Source organism: Grampus griseus (genome assembly GCF_964374135.1).
Source record: "Grampus griseus genome assembly, chromosome: 3".
NCBI classification, from domain to species: Eukaryota; Metazoa; Chordata; class Mammalia; order Artiodactyla; family Delphinidae; genus Grampus; species Grampus griseus.
In genome coordinates, this window is record NC_139019.1 from 171,603,171 (window position 1) to 171,627,171 (window position 24,001).

Below are 24,001 nucleotides of genomic sequence, written 5' to 3' on the forward strand. Positions count from 1 at the left end.
TCCCGGACCAGGGCTCGAACCCGTGTCCCCTGCGTTGGCAGGTGGATTCTTAACCACTGTGCCACCAGGGAAGCCCCCGTGCTGTTAGTATTTTATGGGTCTTCCATAGGAGAATTTTTTCTCATCAACTCTTTGATTACCAGAACTTGAATTTTTCCCAAAAATGAGCAACCTCCAAAGGTGGACAATTAAGGGTTTTTTTAATTGAACTATAATTGATTTACAATATTGTGTTAGTTTCAGGCGTACAGCAAAGTGATTCAGCTATATATATGTATATATATTCTTTTTCAGATTCTCTTCCATTATAGGTTATTACCAGATATTGAATATAGTTCCCTGTGCTGTATAGTAAATCCTTGTTGTTTATTTATTTTATATTTATTGGTGTGTATCTATTAATCCCATATTCCTAATTTATTCCTCCCACCACTTCCCCTTTGGTAACCGTAAGTTTGTTTTCCATGTCTACGAGTCTGTTTCTGTCTTGTAAATAAGTTCACTTGTACTATTTTTTAGATTCCACATATAAGTGAGAGCATATGACATTTGTCTTTGTCCAACTTACTTCACTCAGTATGATAACCTCTAGGTCCATCCGTGTTGCTGCAAATGGCGTTATTTCATTTCTTTTTATGGCTGAGTAATATTCATTGTATACAGGTACCACATCTTCTTTGTCCATTCATCTGTCAATGGACATTTAGGCTGCTTCCATGTCTTGGCTATTGTAAACAGTGCTGCAATGAACACTGGGGTGCATGTATCTTTTCAAATTAGAGTTTTCACCAGATATATGCCCAGGAGTGGGATTGCTGGATCATACGATAGCTGTATTTTTAGTTTTTTAAGGAACCTCCATACTGTTCTCCATAATGGCTGCACAACTTACATTCCCACACAGTGTAGGAGGGTTCAACAATTAAGAGGTTTTTAATAGTATCATTATGAACTCATGGCGTTTAGATACATGGTATGTCTTCATCCACTGCCAGCATTATTCTTTTTGATAAGCAATTAGGACAAGAAAGTCTAGAAAGGATCATGAAAAAAAGAAAAAAGAAGATTGAGAGAATGCTGATTTCTAGTGAGCCAGTATCACTTCTGTATTAATTTATTTTTACATGAAGGAAAAAAAGATTGAAGCTGAACTAAAAGGTCACTTCACTACAAGCTGGAAAGAAGTCTAGTTTCTAAGAAACATCTCCAAAAATGGGAAGTTGAGTTTCTAAGGAACAGTTCCACTGAGTTTTGGTGAGGAATTGGGGCTGAGAGCTGGGGAGCAGGACAAGGCAGGAAGCGGGGTGCCCCAGGTGTGGCTGGAAAAGCCAAATGCCACTGGGTCCTGCTCGCAGGAAGGGCGCCCTGCTCTTCGCTCCGCAAGCATAAATACCACGTGGTGCTTTGCTGGCTGGCCTGCTGTCCTGGGCTCACCCCGGGAGCACTGCACTTTTCCTCGCTGACTCGGGGATTATCTGCCTTTTTGAAAATCTACGCTGGGATCTGAGGTTTCAGTTTCACCAAAATAAATCCTGCACTGGCCCAGCCCTTCCTCAGCTCATCCAAACAAACCAGTCTGGTTTCTGAGAGCGTTTCAAGGGGTGCTGGCAGAGACAGCCCTGCCCTGCCGGCCTCCGGAATGCAGGATGCAGAGCTTGAGGACGATCCCTCATCCCTTGGCAGCCCTGCAGGCCAGGGGGTACCAAAATCCCCAAATTCGGGGAAGTCTGGGCATTTCTCTAAGGTTGTGAAGTAGGTTGTCAACCCAGGTTTGGTCTGGAACGTCAAAGTTCAGAGGCAACACAGAAGCACTTGAATGAAGGGACGTGGTGGTCTCCCCTCTCCCTGCTCCCACTCCCCGGGGATCCTTGCCTCTTGCATTTTATTTATTTATTTATTTTTTTGCAGAAGGATTCACATTTATTGGTTCAAATACAGTACCTAACATTTGATCAACATGCATTTCACACTAATTGGTCACATTTCCACAGGCAGTCAATTCACAGAAAAGGGCCCATCCCTTGCCAAATGAACTTCATTTGTTCACAGAGCCCATGGGGTAGGAACAGGGTTCTCCCCCTCAGCACCGTGGACATTCAGGGCCAGGTCATCCTCTGAGGGGCGTCCTGGGCACTGTGGGGTGCGGAGCAGCACCCCTGGCCCCGCCCACTCAGTGCCAGGAGCGCCCCCCCGGTCATGAAAACCACAGATACCCCAGACATCGCCCAGGGTCCCCTGGGGGCCAGTTCACCCAGATGAGAGCCCTGATCTAGAAGAACTCATAACACATGAACAAGCAACTGGCCTTTGTTGATTCAGCTCAAGGAACGTCCGTGGCGCATCTGCTGAAGGTTGGTCTGGGGATTCCTACTCCCAGGCTGCATGGCTCTGGGCAGGTCAGTCAACCCCTCCCACATCTCCTGGGGATGTGCGGTCAGTGCCCCCACGGGGTGCTTGCTACTTGGAGCCGTGGGTGGGTGAAGGCACAGAGGAACAGAGCAGGAAAAAAGGCATGGCAGTGCAGGGAAGTCCAGCTGACACACACGGAAGTCATAAACTACACGCTTTTTCTCGATCTCTGTCTCCCTTGAAAAAGTTCCATATGCAGCCTCCAAATGACTTGCAAAAACTTAAGCAAGAAGTTTAGAAAAACGAGTGACAAGTGAACCGAAATGTGGCCTCCAAAACCACAATAGGGTTGAAAACAGCGTTTTCTCCTTGGAATTCCAGGCCTTCCAAGGTCTCATCCAGCCTTTTCATGGACTTCAGGTTGGGCTGACCCCTTAATGAATGTTCCTAATGCACTTATAACAGAGTGCAATTTGCAAAAATTCACATTATTGCAGTTGGGAGCGGCTTGTTGTGTTTAGCGGGGGGTGTTAAGGTAAGTCTCATTATCTGAGCATTTGGCATCATGAATTCAATGATTGTGAGCTGGACTGAAAACACAACATGAGGAAAGTTTTGTAAACCAAGCAGAAAGGAAGTCCACCCACCATTCTGCAAAGGCACCCACAGAGGACACACCCGGAGTGAGATGGGTGATGCCGAATTAAGCTCTCCCATTCAGTCCCTGTTCCAGATGCTCTCATGGTGAAAAGACTTGCGGTGTGTGATTACCGCTTCTCTTCCTATTATTTTTAATATCACGACCCCTAACTGCCAGCCATCTGCTTCTGTATATAGGTGAAGGTACCCCAGATTTTTCTGACACTGGAGGGAAAACGGCCGTGTTGGACTCACTGAGCGATAGCCCCCGGGGATGTTCTGACTTATCTCAACTTTAATCTTTTAAAAGATAATAATTAGAGGAACACTCATGGCAGCTAACAATACCAACTCTGGAGGCAGAGGGGTTGGTTCCCATATCCAAGTTCTCCTGTCCAGAGGCTACGGGAGACACAGAAACTGAACTGGATGAGATGCGCCGTAGCATCTGCCTTAAAGGCAAATGAGGTGGGCTTCCCTGGTCGTGCAGTGGTTGGGAATCCGCCTGCCAATGTAGGGGACACGGGTTCGAGCCCTGGTCTGGGAAGATCCCACATGCTGCAGAGCAACTAAGCCTGTGTGCCACAACTACTGAGCCTGCACTCTAGGGTCCGCGAGCCACAACTACTGATCCCTCGTGCCACAACTACTGAGCCTGCAAGCCACAACTACTGAACCCGTGCAACACAACTGCTGAGCCCGTGAGCCACAGCTACTGAGCCTGCGTGCCACAACTACTGAGCTTGCATGCCACAACTACTGAACCCGTGAGACACAACTACTCAGCCCATGCACCACAATTACTGAACCCGCAAGCCACAACTACTGAGCCTGCACACCACAACTACTGAGCCCGTGTGCCACAACTACTGAGCCCGTGTGCCACAACTGTTGAAGCCTGTGCGCCTAGAGCCTGTGCTCCACAACAAGAGAAGCCACTGCAATGAGAAGCCTGTGCACCACAACAAAGAGTAGCCCCCTCTCGCCGCCACTAGGGAAAGCCCGTGCACAGCAACGAAGACCCAACGTAGCCAAAAACATTTTTTAATAAATAAATAAAATAAAATTACTTAAAAAAAGAGTATGCTTAGTTTAAACACAAATAAAAAGTACAAAAAAAGAAGTACGTACAGGTAAAACCTTCTTAGCTATGACACCAAAAACACAAGTGACACAAGAAAAAAATAGATAAATGGGGAAACGTCATCAAAGTTAAAAGCATTTGTGCTTCAAAGGACACCAGCAAGAAAGTGAACAGACAACCCACAGAATGGGAGAAAATATTTGCAAATCCTCTCTCTGGATGAGGAACTCGTCCAAAAAACCACATATATGTACATCATTATGATGATAAAAAGGTTTTGGGGAGAGTGTGCATGAGTGGTGGTGCAGGGGGTATTTGGGAACGCTGTACTTCCTCTCAATTTTGCTGTGAACCTAAAAATACTCTAAAAAATAGTCTATTAAAAAAATATTGAGGACCCCAGACAGCTTGTGTTAAAAAACCCCAAAAAACCTATTTCTAAAATTTTAGCAGGACTACATTTTCAAATGACAAGTAGCAGCTTTTCAAAAAAGTTTTTTTTTAGGGAGAACAGTGCTGTTTGCTGCATTTTGCAAATCTGTTCCGTGTGTGTCTGAACAGAAGACGGCTGGATTCTCATGCCAGCTTCTGCGTTCAATCTGCTGTGACGTGAGACCCACGTAACTGCTAGAAAACTGCACACACGTGTGAGAAAATGCAAGTGACAGAAGCCAGGAGTGCTTAGTCTTGGGACGCTACCAGGGAGAACCTGCTGCAGGGTCTCCTCTCCATTTCACAGCTGGGAAAACGAGCTCAAAGTCGGCACCAGACCTGCCCAAGTCCACCACATGCAGCTCAAGTCCCGGGATACACCTGGGACGCTGCGTCTCCAAAGACTCTGGCCGTGGGTAGGTAGCCCCAGACCCACCGTGCCTCAGTTCAATCCGACCAACCGCTGACACTGCCCAGTGTTTCCAAGGTGATGAGATGGAGGGGTCCCGCTGAGGCCCATGCCGTTTTGCAGGTTCACGGCCCTCCATGCGGTATACGCCTCTGTCACCCCTGCCCTCCCGCCAGTGTCCCCACTGCTGGGCAGCAGGAAAAGAGAGGCACCTGCAGAAAGGGAGCGGATGTCACCTGCCCCCATGAGATGCCAGCCAGGAAAAGAAAAGGCGGTGGGAATCCCAGAGGGTCCTTCCCGCTCCTTCCAGAAGCTGTGAGTAGCATGTTGGAGGCGTCCCCCGGAAGGAAGCCTGCTGGGCCCCAGACATGATTCTCACCGAGGCTGAACCACCCATAGGCTCTGGCTTCGCTCTACTCCCTCTGGGCCTCGGGTAGAAGCAATCAGCAGAAAAGAACAGACTGTGTGAGGGCCCCAGGTCACACCAGCCCCCAACTCGGCGAGCAGATGAAGGGAGATTGCGGTTGGCGGGCGGACTGTGGGGACACCTGGGGCCAGGGCCCTGGAGCATCTGAGCACGAGCCACTAACAGCATGAGCCACCACCGACAGTATTCTGGGAATCAAATGAGTCCCAGACGCCAGGCTTGAAGTAGAAGCCGGTCTCAGCCCGGGCAGCAGGCCACGCCTCTCCTCTTTTCCACTTTTTCTTCCATCAGAATTGCCTTTTATAGCCAGGTTGATATTTAACAACCAGAAGAGGTCAGAGGGTGAGAGTAGCAACCACTGAAGTGTAAGGCCGGGGAGGACAGGCCAGATCAAGGCTGGAACCCAGACCCTGGGCTCTGGGGCAGGCGCTGGGCACAGAAGCGTCCAGAGGTCATAGGTCGGGGGCTGGCGAGGGTGAAAGGGTGGGGCAGGGCGGGCATCCTGCCACCAAGAGCCGACCTGCTGTGTTCTTTCCACCCCTCCAGGCTGCAGATGGGACGGTGGAAGCTCTCTGGAGAAGCCCAAGGAATCTAATCATCCCAGGCTGGGAAATGCAAACTCAGGCCCGTGTTCGCGGAGCCTGGACCCAAAACTGCCCAAAACTATGCAGGGCTCATGCTGACTGGGTGGTGGCTAAATATAGGAAACCCAACTATCTGGAGAATGCAGCTTCTGCATTTGGGAGGATAACGTTAAGCTTGTTTTTATTCATTGTTCACAGATTGTTTTTGTTTTTGTTTTTTTGTAGGGCATTAGAGCTGGGAGGAATTTCAGAGTTTGCCGCACGGAGATTCATTTCACAGACAGGGGACCTGAACTCAAGAGGGAGGGGCGTTCCTTTTTTTTTTTCTTCTTTCTTTTTGGCCGCACTGCTCGGCTTGTAGGATCTTAGTTCCCGACCAGGGACTGAACCTGCACCCTCGGCAGTGAAAGCACTGAGCTCTAACCACTGGACCGCCAAAAGACCACTGGAATTCCCGGGAGGGATGTTTCTTTTTTGAGGAACTGGACGTTTTCTGCTCCATGCCTCTGAACCACGGCAAGAAGACCTCTCCCCATGCTCTCCACTTCTCACCTCGAGAGTCTGCATCTCCCCCTCCCCACATTCAGGGATGGAGTGTGGTCTGTTGGAATGCTTTTCCCAGAGACAGATGTTGTGGGAAGGGCAAAATCCAGCTGGGGCTTCCCCCCACTTTAGAAATAGTCAGCCCAGGGGCTTCCCTGGTGGCGCACTGGTTAAGAATCCGCCTGCCAATGCAGGGGACACGGGTTCGAGCCCTGGTCCGGGAAGATCCCACATGCCATGGAGCAGCTAAGTCCGTGTGCCGCATCTACTGAACCTGTGCTCTAGGGACTGCGAGCCACAACTACTGAGCCCGCGTGTTGTAACTACTGAAGCCCGGGTGCCTAGAGCCTGTGCTCCGCAACAAGAGAAGCCACTGCAATGAGAAGCCCGCGCACCGCAACAAAGAGTAGCCCCCTCTTGCCGCAACTAGAGAAAGCCCACACGCAGCAACGAAGACCCAACGCAGCCAAAAATAAATAAATAAATAAAATTATTCTTTAAAGAAAGAAATAGTCGGCCCTGAGGGCCCAGGAAAGCAACTGAATTCTGGGGGTAGATTGGGTACCTTTGTGCAGTCTGTGTTAGTTTCCTGGGCCTGCTGCAACAAACCACACTGATCTGGTGGCTTAAGGCAGCAGAAATTTATTCTCTGCAGTTCTGGAGGCTGGAAGTCTGAAATTAGCATCACTGGGCTGTAATCTAGGTGCGGCAGGGATGCGCTCCCTCGCCTCCCCAGGAGGCTCCAGGGGAGGGTCCTTCCCACCTCCTGCAGCTCTGGAGGCCGCGGTGTCCTGAGCTTGTGGTCGTGGCCTTCCAGTCTCTGCCTCTGTCTTTCTGTGGCCTCTCCTCTGTGTCTGTGCAGAATCTCCTCCTGCCTCCTTTTTTTTTTTTTACTTTTTAAATTCTTTGGCCGCACCGCGTGGCATGCAGGATCTTAGTTCCTGGACCAGGGATTAAACTCGCGCCCCCTGCAGTGGAAGCTCAGAGTCCTAACCACTGGACCGCCAGGGAAGTCCCTCTGTCTCCTCCTTATGACTGCATTAAGGGCCCACCAGGATAATCTCCCCATCTGAAAAGCCTTCATTAAATCACACCTGCAGAATCTTCGCCTGCTCAGGTAACAGGTTCCTGGGACTTAGGACCTGATATCTTTGGTGGGGAGTCATTCTTCAGCCAACCCCGAAGTCTCTCTCCAGGGCCGACGTGCATGCTGACAGGAATGTCCCCATGCCCAGCACCAGGCGGCCTGCCCAGGAGAGAAGGCAGCTGAAGCAACGGGCGAGGCGGTGGTGTCTTCCTGGAGGATGCCTCCACACGGAGCTGGTAAGGCTCCCATTTGGGCCGACAAGAGAGTTCCAGAACCAGGCAGTGGTGCTGGTTGCACAACATTGTGGATGTGCTAAATGCCAATGAATTATCTGCTTCAAAAAGATTAAAATGGTGGAATTTTTTTTGAAAAATGAAGATGGGAGGGGACTTCTCTGGCGGTCCAGTGGTTAAGACTCTGCGCTTCCACCGTAGGGGGCGTAGGTTCCAACCCTGGTCGGGGAACTAAGATCCCACATGCTGCAGGGTATGGCCCAAAATATTTCTTTAAAAAAAGGGAAAAGAAAAATGAAGGGACTTCCCTGGTGGCGCAGTGGTTAAGAATCCACCTGCCAATGCAGGGGACACAGGTTAGAGCCCTGGTCCAGGAAGATCCCACATGCCACGGAGCAACTAAGCCCGTGCGCCCCAACTACTGCAGCCTGCCTGCCTAGAGCCCGTGCTCCACAACAAGAGAAGCCACCACAATGAGAAGCCCGTGCATCGCAACAAAGAGTAGCCCCCGCTCATCGCAACTAGAGAAAGCATGCACGTGGCAATGAAGACCCAACGCAGCCAAAAATGAATAAATAAGAAAAAACAAGAAAAATGAAGTTGGAAAATAAAATCCGCCCCGGGGTCAGCTTTGCAGCCGGGGCTCAGCCTGGCACTGGGACCCACCCTGGCGGCATGCCCCGTCCATGCCCACTTAAGCTGCGGGGCTGCCGCCACCTGCTGCGGGAAACGGCGTGGTGGGTGTCAGGATTAACCCGTGGTCACCACTAAAAACAAGTGAGAGGCTTTCTAGGGAGCAGCCTGAGAGAGCCTGGCCTGCAGCTGCAGCCAACGGCAGCAAACAGGTTCCTGCCTGGCCAGCTGTCAGAGAGCACGCACGCGGGCCACGGCGGAGGAGATGCCGGGAAGGTCACGGGAGCTCACAGGCAGCCCCTCGAGGGGCTCCTGAGGTCAGATGGCATTTGAGAGAAAGGTGAGACAGAGCCTGCTGGCTGCTGGGCCACCGTGCAGCGCAAAACACGTTAGTTTCGACACCTCAAAGTCAGAACGGTTTGCAGGTGGCGAGTAGGTGGAGGGGAGGTGGGGCGGGGAAGGGACAGAGGAGGAGCGAAGCCTAAACGAGAGAGTAAGACCTGATTCAGCAAAGGTTCTGCCTACACAGGATCCACCCGGTGAAAAATAGAAACCCGATGCCATGCAAGGGCAGACTTGCGAACAGAGATGACACACGGGACCTGGGAGGTTTTCCGTGCGCGCGTGCGTGTGCGCACGCACACACACACACACACACACACACACACACACACACACACACACCCGGCCGGGGGCGGGGCACATGGATATTCTGACAGAGGTGGCCGGCGCAGCCAGCACCGTGGGAGCTGAGGGTACAGCACGTGAGTTCCCCGAGGGACGCAGGTTTGCGATGGGACACAGGCAGCTGGCTCACGTGGGCCCGATGCAGGCACATGTGTGCTGTCTGGGACTCAGCCCAGAGTCACGAGGCAGGGACTCTGGCAGAGCTTCCCTCGCTTCCGCCGGACATCCCGGGCCGAGGTGCTCAGGGCCCCCTCCTCCCCCTGCAAAGAACTCGGAGGGAGGGTCCCCAAGTTCCCCCGTGCGGTGGACAGAAGCGCAGGACACCGTGGCCCCGGGGGCCTCCCAGGTCTGTGGTTTGCTGGCACCCTCTCGGCCAGCACCACGGCCTCCGTCAGATGCTTGCAGGCCTGTGACACAGCCCGGACCTGCTCTAAAGCCACACTTCCTTCTGCAAACTTTTTAAAGAATTGACATGAGGTTTTCATAAAATCAAAGTAAAGCATTTGAAAGTGAACATTCCACCAGCATCATGTGCAGTCACAGTGTTGTGCAGCCTCGACATCTATCTGGTTCCAAAACATTCTCAAAGGAAGCCCCGTCCCCATCAGCAGTCACCCCATCCCATCCCCAGTCCCTGACAACCACGAACCCACTCTCTGTGTCTGTGGATCTGCCTGTTCTGGACGTTTCCCACCAGTGGAATCACACACCGTGGGTCCTTCTGTGTCTGGCTTCTCTCACTGAGCATCGTGTTCTCAGGGTCCATCCACATGGTAGGGAGTGTCAGGGCTTCACCCCTTTTCACAGCTGAGTGATGCCCCCATGTGTGGATGGACCACCTTGTGTTTGTCTATCATCTGCTGATGGACACTTGGGTTCCACATACACTTGGGTGTGTATGCTTGAGTATCTCTTTGATTCTCTTGGAGTGGACTCACTGGGTCACCTGACTCCCTTTTCACCTTTGCCATCCCTGAAATGCCCCAGACCAGGCCTCCCCATTCTGCAGCCTGCAGCTGGCTTTTGGGAAGTGTAACTCTTTACAATGGCAGGTGCACATCTATCCGATAGGCATCTACACGCCCTGGGATGATGGGGAGTGAGGATCTTCAGAAGGGGACCCTCCAAAAACCCAACGATCAAGATAAATATCTTAATGCGCTGTTGTGAAAAGTCAAAACAGGGCTTCCCTGGTGGCGCAGTGGTTGAGAGTCCGTCTGCCGATGCAGGGGACACGGGTTCGTGCCCCGGTCCGGGAAGATCCCACATGCCGCGGAGCGGCTGGGCCCGTGAGCCATGGCCGCTGAGCCTGCGCGTCCGGAGCCTATGCTCCGCAACGGGAGAGGCCACAGCAGTGAGAGGCCCGCGTACCACACACACAAAAAAAAGTCAAAACAAATGCACAAAATCCACCATAACCCGGATATTGACATTTTAAAATCAAGACAGGATTGTGAATGGTGCCGTGAGATCCATCTTGGAGTCCCAGTCAAGAGGCAAAATCAGAATGACAGGTCCTGTCTTGATTTAAAATTTTGAAATTCAGTTCATCATGGATTTTTGCTTTGCTTTTAGAGTTTCAATAGAAATACTAATGTCACATCAAAACAGTTTACTTTTAAATGAAATCTAATTAGATTAAATAAATAAGTTAAGATGAAGTTGAACTAGTTAATTTTCACTTTGCATTCAATATTCTTTATCTTGATCACTGAGGTTTTTGGTGCCCCCTTAGATTTTTCTCCAATGCCCGGCTCTCTGCACCCTGGTCTCAGCCCTTTGATTTGGGACTGACGGATCCGAGTGAGTAACCCAGCGCAGCTGACTACTTGCTAGTGGTCCTCAGGTTCCCTTCTCTGAGCCGCATTTTGGACATTTCTAGAATCCCAGTTGTGCAAAAAGAGCTGGAGGGTGGGAGTGACGCTTGCCCAGCATGTCCTGGCACCTGTCCAGGTGCCCAGGAGGGTCCTGCCTGTTAAAGGGTCCATCAGCCCGGCTGCCAGAACCTGGAAGGGGCCAGCACAACGCAGAATGACCTACAGGAGATGGGGTACAAGCTAGGGTTCATTTTTTGTTTTCTGTTGGTCTGGAGTGGCAGCTGGCGTTGTCTTCTAAGTCCCAGTTTCCTTGTCGACAGAATATAGCCCCTATCACTGGCGTCGCTGGGGGATGAGAGTGCCAGCACTTGGCAGGTTCTCCATGAATGCCAGGCCCCTCTCCCTCTTGATTCCCCAGGGCCCTTAGGACAAACTTCCCAAAGAAGGAGAAGAGGGCTCAGGGCAGGCGGCAAGGTGCGGGTCTGTGCCACCCCAAAGCACCTGCCGCGGATGTGCCACGCTGGTGAGGCCCTTCTGAAGGGCCTGAAGACGATCCTGGTGTGTGTGTGCTGGGGAGGGGGCGAGGAGGCCGCTGGCCTCTCCGCATGTCAGCAGAGCTTCCCTCGGGAAACTTTCCACCACACTGCCACCTTATCAGGCTTCAAGGAAGCACGTCAGCACTTTCTTAGAAAAGTATTTGTTCTGTAGGTGGCACCAGCGGGCACTTCCCTCAGCCCTGCCTGGCCTGGAGCGTTGCTCAGTCTCCACCCCCAAACCTTCAGAGGCACATATTGTTGGATGAAGACATTTCAAGGGTCTCAGCCACAGAGGGTGAGCTTGGGCAGCCCAAGGAGGGGTGACAAAGACCAGCTGTAACTTCTGCAAGATGCCGCCCCATTTCAGAAGGGGCTTGGAGCCGGGCCGGGTATGCTTCTCCCTGGCTGGCTGGGTTTCAGTGTGGCCTAGGGTGCGCACATCTGTCTTCTGATCACTTAGTTTGAGACTCTCAGTTCCCAAAAGGCAGCAAAGGGAAGAAACTCAAAGACAGACCCAGGGCAGGCTGAGGGCCAGGTGGGAGAAAGGCCATAGTCGTACACAGAAACTGTCACCCCCACCACCCCCAGCTCAGCCGGTCGCGCTGGCCCTGATGGCGGTCTGCAGTGAATCTGCTGTGGGGCCGGTTCCCTTCCCCACCCGCTTTCCGAGAAGCGGGGGGCCCCTGGTGCTGTGCCAGGGCTGCCCCTGCCCAGATCATCATGAAGCCGCTCAGCCCAGTGATCTGGCCCCTGGCGAGACAGCCTGGAAATGCACCGTGGGAGATGATGACCGAACATCAGGATCGCGAAGGTCTCCGCAGACTGACTTCAGGGGAGAGGAATCCCGCCAGCGGGCGTCTAGACTGCGGTGTTTCTGGGATGCTGGAACCGGGAGCCAGAAATGCCAGCCAGCGGGAGGGCTGTGCTGCCACCTGGTGGCCACGGCTGCACGGGAAGCACGACGTCCGCCCAGCAGTGTGGCAGGCGGACCCCAGGTGTTGGGTATCAGCGGTGAACAAGGAGGGGTTCCAGCCCTCGAGGAGCCTGAGAATGAAGGTGGAGGGGCTGCAAAACCTGCATTGATTTAGGGCCGGTGAGACCCCCGCTGGGTTCGGGATTCCACGGACCCTCAGGAGACTTCGTTCCATGACCATGTGACCTCCGAGGTCCTGGGATGCTGCTGCACACGCTTAAATACACACCTGAGGGGTAGGGAGAGGAGGTGACTCACAGACACGGGGGGTCACCCTGGTTTATACCGGCTGACCGTTGGGGATTTATTCTGGAGTCTAAGCTGTGCTATGGATCAAATTCAGTATTTTTCCAAATAATAAATGCAGGGGTCCCCCCCTCGGCACTGCTGACATTGAGGCGGGGTCATTCTCTGTGGCGGCCCTCCCAGGCACTATGGGGTGTACCTGTGGGGCGCGAGCCCGAGATAGGTTTGCCTTGGTAGGCCCCTGCCGCCAAACAGCAACCCGGAAAGTTATAGTTTATTAACTGCACAGGTTAACAAACCTGTTAACAAGCCTGGTTAAACAAACCAGGCTGGGTTGTTATTATATATTCCTCAAGACATTCACTCTTGGTTGACTGATTTTAACGTAAGTGAAAGCACTTTGGTGGGCCCTGGGCATGGGCCTCCTGTGATGGACGGGGGCGAGCACGCTGCCCGGACCACCTTGGTTGAAACGTTGCTTCTCACGGGGGCCTCCCCTCCCCTCGCTCAGGCTGGGTCAGCCCCCTCTGCACAGGCCCAGCTCCTGGATGTTCACTTCGGATCCTGGGGCACTGCCCTAGACCCGTTCTCCATCCAGGCAGTCCTGCCCCCTGGGCACTGCCATGTCTGGAGACCTCTGTGGTTGTCACACTGTGGGTGACCTACCCCACAAGCACAAAGGACGGGCACATACAACACAAAAGGTCCCCACGGAGCCATGCTCCCTGGGCCTGCCCCAGGGCTCCGAGGGACGTCGGGGAGCCTGACCCGTTCCTGCCAGAACCACGGGTCCCACAGCCCGAGAAGGCCACAGCGGCCTGAGGGGCCATGTCTGGGGCCCAAATCAGCTGGAGAGACGGATGGAGGGAGGGCGGGAGGACAGCTCCGACCTGGTGGCCCGAGCAGGCTCACGCAGGGAGGAGCTTCGCGAACACCATCCACTCCCTGCCTACCAGGTCTGTGCAGGGCCTCTGCACATCTGGGCCTGGGGCGCGGGGGTGAAAACGCACGTAACATAAAAGCTACCATTTTAATCACGTTGCACTGTTCAGCTCACTGGCATTTGTACAGCCATCACCTCTATCTAATTCCAGGACATTCTCATCTCCCCCATATGAAACGCCGTCCCCATCAGCAGTCACTTCTCCTCCCCCAGGCTGTGACAACCACGAACCCACTCTGTCTCTGTGGATCTGCCTGTTCTGAACGTTTCTGGAATTCGCAGCAGTGATTTCTGCAGTGACTTGAGGGTCTGCTGGGATCAAGGACACGGGGCGCCCTGCAATGTGCCTTGAGGGGTGGCCCTGAAGCAATGGGCACTTCTGTCCCCTCATGTCCTGACAGCCACCCCAGAATGTCGTTACAGGCTGGGCAGCAGCAAACCCCGTATGCCTTCCAGGCGGCTGCTGCAGGGCGATCATGTCGCATCCTCTGTGGGTTGTTGTCTCCCTGCACCAGCAGGGGCAAGGGCCGGGCAGAAAGAGAGCCCCACGGGGGGCTGCTGACGTTACTGCTGCAAGACCCACGGCACCAGCTCCCGGGCCGACCCGAGCGGACTCAGCGAAGCAGGAGTGATCACGGGCTAAGCTCGGCGACCGGTGCCCCGTGAGGAAGATGAGAGCACTGGACCAGCACGGGATGAGCCTCGGGATAAGCCCAGCCTGCCTCACCGGTCACGAGTATGACCGTTAGAAGGACGTGTGGTCACTTGGAAGACTGCGGCAAGAGTGAGGCTCAGGGGTGGGCCACCCAATGTTTGTGCACCGTGGAAACTTCCAGAGGTCACAACCCAACGCATGTGGGGTAGAGGCAGGGTCTCCCGGCGGCACTGCTGACATCCGGGCCGGGTCATCCTCGGTGGGACGTTCCCCAAGACACGTTCCGTTCCGTGATCATCTGACACAAATTCTCCTAAACAAAGTTTTATTGGCACGCGGGGCACAACCGGTAATTTACAAGAGCAGAACTGAGTCGTCTTGACGGAGAGTGTCAGCCTGCAAAGCCGAAAATATTCCCTCTCTGGCCCTTTCTGGAAAAAGTGTGCTGACCGCTGACCTCTGGGCAAGCCCGGTGAACCTAACATTCTAGATGGGGGAGAGAAACATGCATACAAATAACTACATGAAACAGAGACAGTTTTACTTGGAGGCGTCATGGAGAAAAGCGAGGCAGTTCAGAAGGACCGTGGGTGTCGGTGAGATTCAAGGATGGGCTGGAGAGGAGAGCCCTCGCTGGAAGGGGACACTGGAGCACAGACCCTAAAGAGATGAGGGGCGGCCGTGTGGGTATTTGGAGGAAAGGTGGTGGCAGTGGGGGTGCAGCTCGTGCAAATGTCCTGGGGCGAGACGATGCCTTTTGGGGCAGCGGGCGGTGAGGTCAAAAGCTGACAGGCCCTGTGGCCACTAAGAGGTGAGCTGTAGCCCTTGGGAGACTGGGGAGGGGGTACTCCGAGCAGGGAGGTCACATGACCTGACAAAGCTTCTAAGGCTGCCTCTGCGGCTGCTGAGCTGGTGTTTCTTTCCTCCACGTGACGCAGCCCTGACTCAGCCTGGAGACGGTAGCCTGGCAGCTCCATCTGGGTTGGGAGGGGGTTTGCAGGAGCTGCCTGGGCTGGGCCCTGACTCCCCGTCCACCTCCCTCGGCTCCCCAACACAGAGTTTGCTGGAAACAGGCGGGTCTCCACAGCTCCTTCCCAGGAGCGGGTGTGAGCTTCTTGGAAGCCGCAGGCCAGCGGCCACGGAGCTGTCTGCTGACATCACTGTGCAAGGCTGAGGCCGTCAAGACCCTGGGCTGCTCTAAAAGGGCTTTGAGGAATCGGAGACAGGGTGTCAGGATGACGTCCCACCTCCCCGATCCCCGCGTCCCACAGAGGACAGCGCGCCGTGCGTGCGGGGGGTGCAGGAGCTTCAGACAGGGAGCGTTTCCTGCAGACCCATGACCCCCAACCATGACAGAGAGGAGGCTGCACCAGCGTCCTGGGATCATCCCGTGGACCCAAGACCAGAATCACGAGCTCCCAGGACTAGAAGGAGTCTGGAGACAACACTGGGCGGGTCATCCTCTGGGGGCCGTCCCGGGCGCTGCAGGGTGTGCAGCAGCACCCCTGGCCCCCACCCCCTCGATGCCAGGAGCACCCCAGTCAAGATGACCACAGACGTCCCCAGACATGGCCCAGTGTCCCCTGGGGCAGGATCAGCCCCAATGAGATCCCCCCCCGTCTGGGTCCAATAATAGAAATGACTTTGGAAGCAGCTGGTCAGCCCCTCTGCCCAGGGCCCCGTGTGGACACCGGACATATTTGAGGAGCAGAGTGAGGAACCTATGGAGCTGCTGGTTGCTGGGCTGCTGTGTGTTGAAACGGAGAACACAGATGCTGAGATTTCTGGTTGCCCAATCCCTGGAAAGCACAGTTCCCAGCCCTTCTGCATCACAGCCAAGAAATCCAGCAGAGGCCGGGCTGTGTTCCTGGCATTGCGGCCGCGGCGGCTCTGCGTGACCCCAGGCTTGTTCCCGGCAGGTGCTGCGAAAGGGACCCAGCTGCCCCGGGAGGGCGGGACTCCTCGGCTTCTGCACCCTGCCTGCCCCTCAGAGGGCCTGGACTGGAGGTGGCTCTCACCCTGGGAACAGTCTGGGGACACCTGTGGTCGTCACGACGGGGGGTGCCCCTGGCATCCAGTGCGTGGGGACCAGGGAGGATGCTCCACATGCCGCGGTGCCCGGGACGGCCCCCCGCAGAGGAGGACCCGGCCCCACACCCACAGCGCCGAGGGGGGAGGCCCTGGGTTAATTACTTGGGAGAAAACTGAGCCTGCTCCCTGCTCACACTGGACACCAGCATAAACTGCTGACAGTCAGACAGCACAACCCGGGTGAGCCCAGTGTCTCTGAATAGCCTCCTCTCCTTCCCACACCACTCAGGTGGCGTGTCCCGTCTGCACGTCAGCAACACGCGGGGGGAGAGAAGCCACAGCCCCCGCGGCTGGGGTCGGAGTGGGGGCGGCCTGGGCCCCGTGCTGTCCCCGGGTCAGCAGCCAGGGCCCTAGAGACCGCCCCGTGAGCAGGACCGTCTTTCCCAGCCCCTTCCTGGTTAGCCCGGCCCAACACACTGGGGCGGGTGAAGTAAACACAGCCCGGCGCCAAGGACAGACGCTCGGCCTCGCCCGTAGGCGGGGCACCCGCAGGGGATGAGGCAGGGGAAGGGGGAGGGACCTGGGGCCCAGAGCCTCCCCTCTCCTGGCCTGGACCTCAGAGCTGAGCCAGTGCTGGCCCAGGGCCCACCCTTGCTTTAATGCTCTGCTCTCACCGTCTGGAATCTCCTGGAAACTTCTGAGCAAGGGGCTCAGGTTTTCATCTCATACCTGGCCCTGAAGAGCCTCTCGCTGATCCCACAGCTGCAAGACGAAGGAGTTTCTGAGGCCTCGTCCCTCTGAGCGCCATGTGGGCCACCAGCGCCTGGGGGGACGCTCAGGATGGGGGTGCGGGAGGGTAGGGAAGCCCAGGGTCACAGGCATTTGAGTTTCCAAGCAGAGAGCGATTTGGAGTCCACCTGCGTGCAAGCCTGGCTCTAAACCCAAGTGCCCAGCGTGAGCAGGGATCGAACTCAATGCTTTTTCCAAATAGTTAACACAGGGTCCCCGCCCCACCCCCCCACCCCACCCCCCCAGTGCTGCTGACATCAGGGTGGGGTCGTCCTCTGTGGGGCAGCCGTCCTGGCCTCCCACCCACTTGATGCCAGACCCCGTCCCCCATCGTGACAACCACAGATCCCCCGGACATGGTGCAGTGTCCCTGGGGGCAGAATCGCCCCTGGTTGAGACCCACTGGCCTAGACGAGGGACTGGTCTCTTCTGGGGAGGCTGGGCTAAGCCACGTCGGGGCTGAGCCCGACTTGCCACTGCAGCTCTGACCCTGCCTCGCCCCCATCGGTTTGATCAAAAGCACAAGACCAGCCTGGACAGAGGGCCATTCTCCAGGACGCCTGGCCGTCACGCCTCACGACTGTCCATGCCCTGCCCACCACCTCCCACCTCCCACCCTGCAAGCCCCCGCCTCCAGGGAGCCCTTGGAGCTCCCTCACCCTCGGCGCCTGCCTTCTGCATCGGATGCCCTCCCTAGCCCCCTAGCCGGCGTGGACGTAGACGAGACCTCCTCCGAGACCTCCCTGGACCCCGGGGCTCTCATCTCTCTGCTCGGCTCCCCCAGGCACATTTCCTGATTTCTTCCTCTTGCCCTTTTTTTTTCTATGGCCGCACCGCACGGCATGCAGGATCTTAGCTCCCCGATCAGGGATCGAACCCGCGTCTCCTGCACTGGAAGTGTGGAGTCTTAACCATTGGACTGGACCGCCAGGGAAGTCCTGTTTTGTCCTTCTTGTTTGCTTGGGTGTCTGTGCCAGCGCTGTCCTTGGAGGGCAGGGCTTCATTCACCACCATGGCCGGCACCTACGACCACCCTCGGCCTGTGCTGGGCGCCGGGTCGGTATTCTGACTGACGGTCTGACCTGCCACTCTCTCCAGCCACCATCACCCCCTCCCCGGCTTCTCCAGCCACTTTCCCCGACGCTATCCTCATCCTCCACTGACTGCGGTGGAGTGCTCACTCGACCACACAGTTGTTTTCTCCTGTCCTGTTTTTTTTCAACAAACGTGTACTTTGAAATAATCTGGGGTTTACAGAAAAGTTACAAAGACAGTAGAGAGAGTGCCGTCTGCCCTCACCCAACTACCCTTCCCCGGGGCGCGTTTGTCACAGCTGGGAAAGTGACATGGGGACACTTTATTCAGATTTCCCTACTTTTTCCCCCAATGTCCTGCCCCAGGATCCTGACACTCTGTTCTGTCGCCACTCACGTGTCCTCAGTCACCTCTGGGCAGTGAAAGCCTCTGGCTTTTCCTGGCCATCTTCTCACTAATTCTTTGTTTGTTTTGGAAAAAAAAAAGTTACTTTCCATTTAAAAATGCCATTTAGGGCTTATTCTTGTTATTTGTAAATGAATTAATAAATACTTAAGATTTTTCTCAGTTTTAATTTTGAATCTAGTGACTTTTCATAAATATAACCCAAATTAAAGAAAAGCTCTTTGGCGCCTTCAAGACCAAAACGCTGGAGAACCTCTGTCCTAAAGAGTGGTTGGTGAGCTCTGGCCCGAGGGCCACATCCGGCCCTCTGCACATTTTTTGTAAAGTTTTACCGGCACGTAGCCACGCCCCTTCCCTCAGGTATTGTCTCTGGTGGCTTTCAAGATACAAGAGTAGAGTGTTTCAGCAGAGACAGCCTGACCTGCAAATGAAAATATTTAAGGTCTGGCCCTTTACCAAAAAGTCTGCTACTGTTGATCTCCATTATAGCAAGTTTGTAGCAAGTGCTTGTTTAAAATCAGGCCAGGGACTTTCTTGGTGGTCCAGTAGTTAAGACTCCGCACTTCCACCGCAGGGGGCGAGGGTTTGATCCCTGGTCGGGGAACTAAGATTCTGTATGCCGTGAGCAGCCAAAAAAATTTTTTTAATAAAAAATAAAATAAATAAATAAAATCAGGCCAAAACCTACAGGGTGTGGGGTCCCAACAGACATCAGAATACCAGTACCATTGAAATGTCCATCGCATAACATCTTTCAAAAGCAAACACCACCGTGGACCATTACGCAGCCATGAAGAGGGGGGAAGCCCTGACACTTGCTACCACGTGGCTGGACCCTGAGAACACGATGCTCAGTGAGAGAGGCCAGACACAGAAGGACACACAGGGTGTGATTCCACTGATGGGAAACGTCCAGAACAGGCAGATCCACAGACACAGAGAGTGGGTTCCTGGTTGTCAGGGGCTGGGGAGGGGGATAGGGGGAGCGACTGCTGGTGGGGACGGGGCGTCTTTTGGGGTGATGGAATGTTCTAGAATTAGCTAGTGGTGGCTGTTGCACAACTAGGTACTACAATGCACTGAATTGAACACTTTAAAGGATGAACTGTGTGCTGTGTGAACTATATCTCAATAAAAGAAAAAGAGCCCACAGCCCTGTGCTTTGGCTATAGGACACTGTCCTGTTCCATGTCCTACACGCGAGGTGTCCCAATCACTGCCCCACCTTGCAATCACCCCTCAGACATAGTAACAGCCCTCACCCCGTCCCCCGACTGCACCCCAGGGCAGGGCCCATGGCACCCCCAGGGGGCACTCGTGCTGCAAGATCAGCATGTTATAAAGAGGAAAAAAGTCAAAGTGGTTTTCCCTCAAAGCAAACTGGAAAGATCTCGGGCAAGAATTCAACATGTTTAAGCAATTACAGGCAAAAGAGATTTCAAGGAAATGTCCCAGCGATTGGTGGGATTCTAGGGTCACGGTGCCAGCCTCACTGGGGGACCCTTGGGTGTCTCCACAGCATCATTACCCCCAGCTGGACAGCTGGTAGTGTGCACGGAACGGACTTGCGGGGTGGAGATGCTGTCCAGTCAAGGCTGTGCTGTGACCTTGGGTGACCTCCTTCAGCCCTGGTTTCCACTCTCGTTTACAAAGGCACGAAGGCTCCCCTCCTGGCATCGCGCTCTGGGTAGAGGTTACATTTTGGCTAAATGACTTGCTCTGGCCAAGAGTGAGCCCGGTCCACTGGGCTTTTATCTGCTGCAGGCTCCCCTCCCCCTGTGACCCGCCCTCCTACCCTCCCTCCCCGCCCCCGCGCCACAGTCCCTTACTGAGTTCCACCCAGCTCCCACACGGTGGGTTGAGCAGTGTGCCCCCAAAATTCATGTCCACCCAGAATCTCAGATGGTGACTGATATGAACTGAATTCTGGTCCCCCAAATTCCTGTGTGGAAGCCCTGACCCCCAGGACCTCAGACTGTGACTGTATTTGGAGATGGGGTCTTTAAAGAGGAGATTAAGGTAAAATGAGGCCCTGACGGTGGGCCCTGAGCCAATGGGACTGGGGTCCTTATAAGAAGACAGATTAGAACACAGACATGCCCAGAGGGGAGACCATGTGAGGACATGGGGAGAAGGCGGCCGTCCTCACACCAAGCAAAGAGGCCTCAGAGGGGACCAGCCCTGCCGACACCGCAATCTGGGACGTCCAGCCTCCAGCACTGTGAGAGAATAAGTGTCTGTTGTTTAAGGCCCCGGCCTGTGGTATTTGGTTGTGGCAGCTTGAGCGGACTAGTTTGATGACCTTATTTGGAAATAGGGTCTTCGCAGATGTAATTAGTTGAAGTAAGATGAGGTCATGCTGGAATAGGATGGGCCCTAACCCAATGCTGGTGTCCTTATAAGAAGAGGAGAGACACACAGAGATAGAGGGAAGGTCACATGACAATGGGGGCAGAGACTGGGCTGATGTGTCCATAAGCCCAGAACTGCCTGGAGCCCCAGAGGCTGGAAGAGGCAGGAAGGACCCTCCCCTGAGCCTCTGTGACATCTTGACCTCGGACTTCTGGCCTCCAGGACTGTGGGAGAATAAGTCTCTGTTGTTCTAAGCTGCCCAGTCTGGGGTCATCTGCTACGGTGGTCTCAGGACGCTGTCACCCCTCTGCGGTTTCCCTTCCCCACATTCTGACAGCCTGTGGAAGAGTCCGTCCTCCAAACACCCCTCTGGTTAGCAGAGGGTCTCCTTCACCCACTCTTGTCCTCAAAAGCGTTCACAGTGCCTTGAGGGGACTGCTTCTACTTAAAATTTTATTTTTGACTGGATATATTAGTCCATTCAGGCTGTTATCACAGAACCCTGCAGACTGGGGGGCTTAAACCACAGACATGATTCCTTATTGTCCCAGAGGCTGGAGGCCCATGATCAGGCTGCTGGCATGGCAGGTTCCTGGTGAGGGTCTACTTCCTGGCCTGCAGACAGCCGCCTTCCTGCTGTGACTTCACGTGGCCAGAGCTCTCTCCATCCCCTTATAAGAGACCAGAGCTCTCTCCATCCCCTTATAAGGACACTAATCTCATCCTAGAGGCTCCACCCCTATGACCTCACTGATCCCAATCAACTCCCAAGGGCCTCACCTCCAAACACCATCCCACTGAGGGTTAGGGCTTCAGCATGTGAATGTGGGGGACATAAACATTCAGTCCATAACATGGGGGTAGGTTATGATTATTAAATATCCACTGTGGGACTTCCCTGGCGGTCCAGTGGTTACAATTCCCTGCTTCCACTGCAGGGGGTGCGGGTTTGATCCCCGGTTGGGGAACTAAGATCCCACATGCCGTATGGCATGGCCAAAAAAAAAAAATCCACTGTGTACAGGCGGGGGGCCAGGCGAGGGATGGGTGGGGCCCCCGTGGCTCCATAGCGCCTGACAGGGGAGCTCATCCAGAGCTGACACGCCCCGCAGGCCTGCCGACCTAACAGCTCCCTCTGGCCCCCAGCCCCGGCCTCCCTCTGAACCACTCCTGTCAGTGGAAGCTTTTGAGGAACACACACTTTGCCCTGCAAAAGTTAAGGGCCACAAAGGGTGCCTGGGATGCAGAGCATGTCTGGGGAAAGACCCGGAAACCAGTAAGTCACTTGTTTACAGGAAGGGAGGCTGAGAGCTGGGAGCACAGGTGGGAGGGGAGACACCGTTTTCACAGGACACAATCTGCACCTTTTGAATTCTTGTACCGTGGTATATTTATTTACGCAAAAACTTAGTTTTTCTTCCTAGGGGTGTCTGGGCCCGCGTGAGGGTAGGCGAGGGAAAAGCCAGGTATTGGCCCAGCTCCTTGATTCTGCAGCTCGGACTGGGCTCCCCCTGTCCTGGGGGAGCGGACAGGTGACCCGCACGCTGGGGCCAAGGTGTCAAACCAGAACCAAAAAATGTCTCATACTCCAAAGAATTGAAAGCGGGGTCTCAAACAGATAGCTGTACACCTGTGTTCACAGCAGCAGGACTCAAAGGTAGAAAGAACCCAAGTATCCATGGACGGATGATGGATAAACAAACGTGGTCCATCCACACGCTGGAAAGTGATTCGGCCTCGAAAAGGAAGGAGATTCTGACGCTCGCTACAGCGTGGATGGACCCCAAGGACAGGATGCTCAGTGAGAGAGCCAGACACAGAAGCACAAGTACTGTCTGACTCCACTCACAGGAGGTCCCTAGAGAAGTCTCATCCACAGAGACAGGAAGTAGACGGTGGGGGCCAGGGGCTGGGGGAGGGGTGGGGAGTCAGTGTTTCCTGGGGACGGCTTCTATTTGGGAAGATGAGAAAGTTCTAGAGACGGATAGTGGCGATGGTTCCACGACAATGTGAATGTATTTAATGCCACTTAACTGTGCACTTAAAAATGGTGAATTTAATTGCCATTTGTATTTCAACACACACACACACACACACACACACACACACACACACACGAAGATGCTCCAAATGTTCACAAGAGCCTGGCTCTGTCCTGGGTGTGCGTGTGTGCAGCAACGCAGCCCATGCGTAAACAGGGCAACCCTGGTGGCCTCACAACACAGGTGACCGTCACCAGGCGGCATATCCACCACCCCACCCCACCCTCCAGGAGGTGGCTGAGCACATTAGAGCGCTAAGGGAAGGGTTCAGGGACCTGCTCCACTGAGCTTTCCTGATAATTCCCAAGGACGGAGGGGAGGGCAGGTGGACAGGCATGGGGACCCGGCACCTCAGCTCCCACCCCCGGCTCCCTGGCTGTTTACTGAGCTTAGACGTGTCCACTCTGCTGGCCAAACTGTTCCTGCCCCGAGATCAGGAAAACAAGGTCAGCTCAGGACATGGAAGCACTGCCCTGGCTGTTGTCCTTCCTGGTGGCTGCGGGGCCGGGACCCGCAGAGGGTGGACCCCTGCTGGTCACCTCCCAGGGGCGTGGGCTCTGGGCCAGGGGCATGTTCTGTCCCCATGGTTCCCCGACTTCTTTCTCCCCCTCAGTCAAGGGGAGTGGTCCAGGGCTCTCCAGCAACCTGCTGAAGGGCCTGGGGGTCCCTCACTCAGGCCCAGGTTTCCATGGATACCAGAGAAGCTGGAAGACCCCTGAAACCTTCAGGAAGAAGGAAGGTAGAGCCCAGTAAGGGGAAGGGCGTGGGGCTCGGGTGAGAGAACTCCAGTGACGGTGGGGTGACAGGACACGCTTCCCATCCGTCCAGAGCCCTCGCTGTGCCGCCCAGGGACACGGACTGCAGAGCTGATGACCTCATCTCCTCAGGCAGCAGCCCAGGGTGGCCAGGGCAGCTATCACCCCAGTTTTACCAAAGGGAAACCGAGGGTGGGAGCAGATGCCTGCCTGACCAGGGGTCTCGGAGCTGGGAGGTGCTGAGGCAGATGCTGCTTCTTGGGCCTGGCTCCAGTGCCCAGCCCCACCCCCAAGCATTGTAGAAACGGCCCTGAA

At 54.6% G+C, this 24,001-nt stretch overlaps 1 protein-coding gene across 1 annotated transcript in view; it reads right to left on the reverse strand.

Annotated features, from left to right (window-relative positions):
- Nucleotides 1-24,001, reverse strand: part of GNG7 (G protein subunit gamma 7) — a 150,613-nt gene that overhangs the window by 68,567 nt on the left and 58,045 nt on the right. The gene's annotated exons all lie outside the window — the stretch shown is intronic.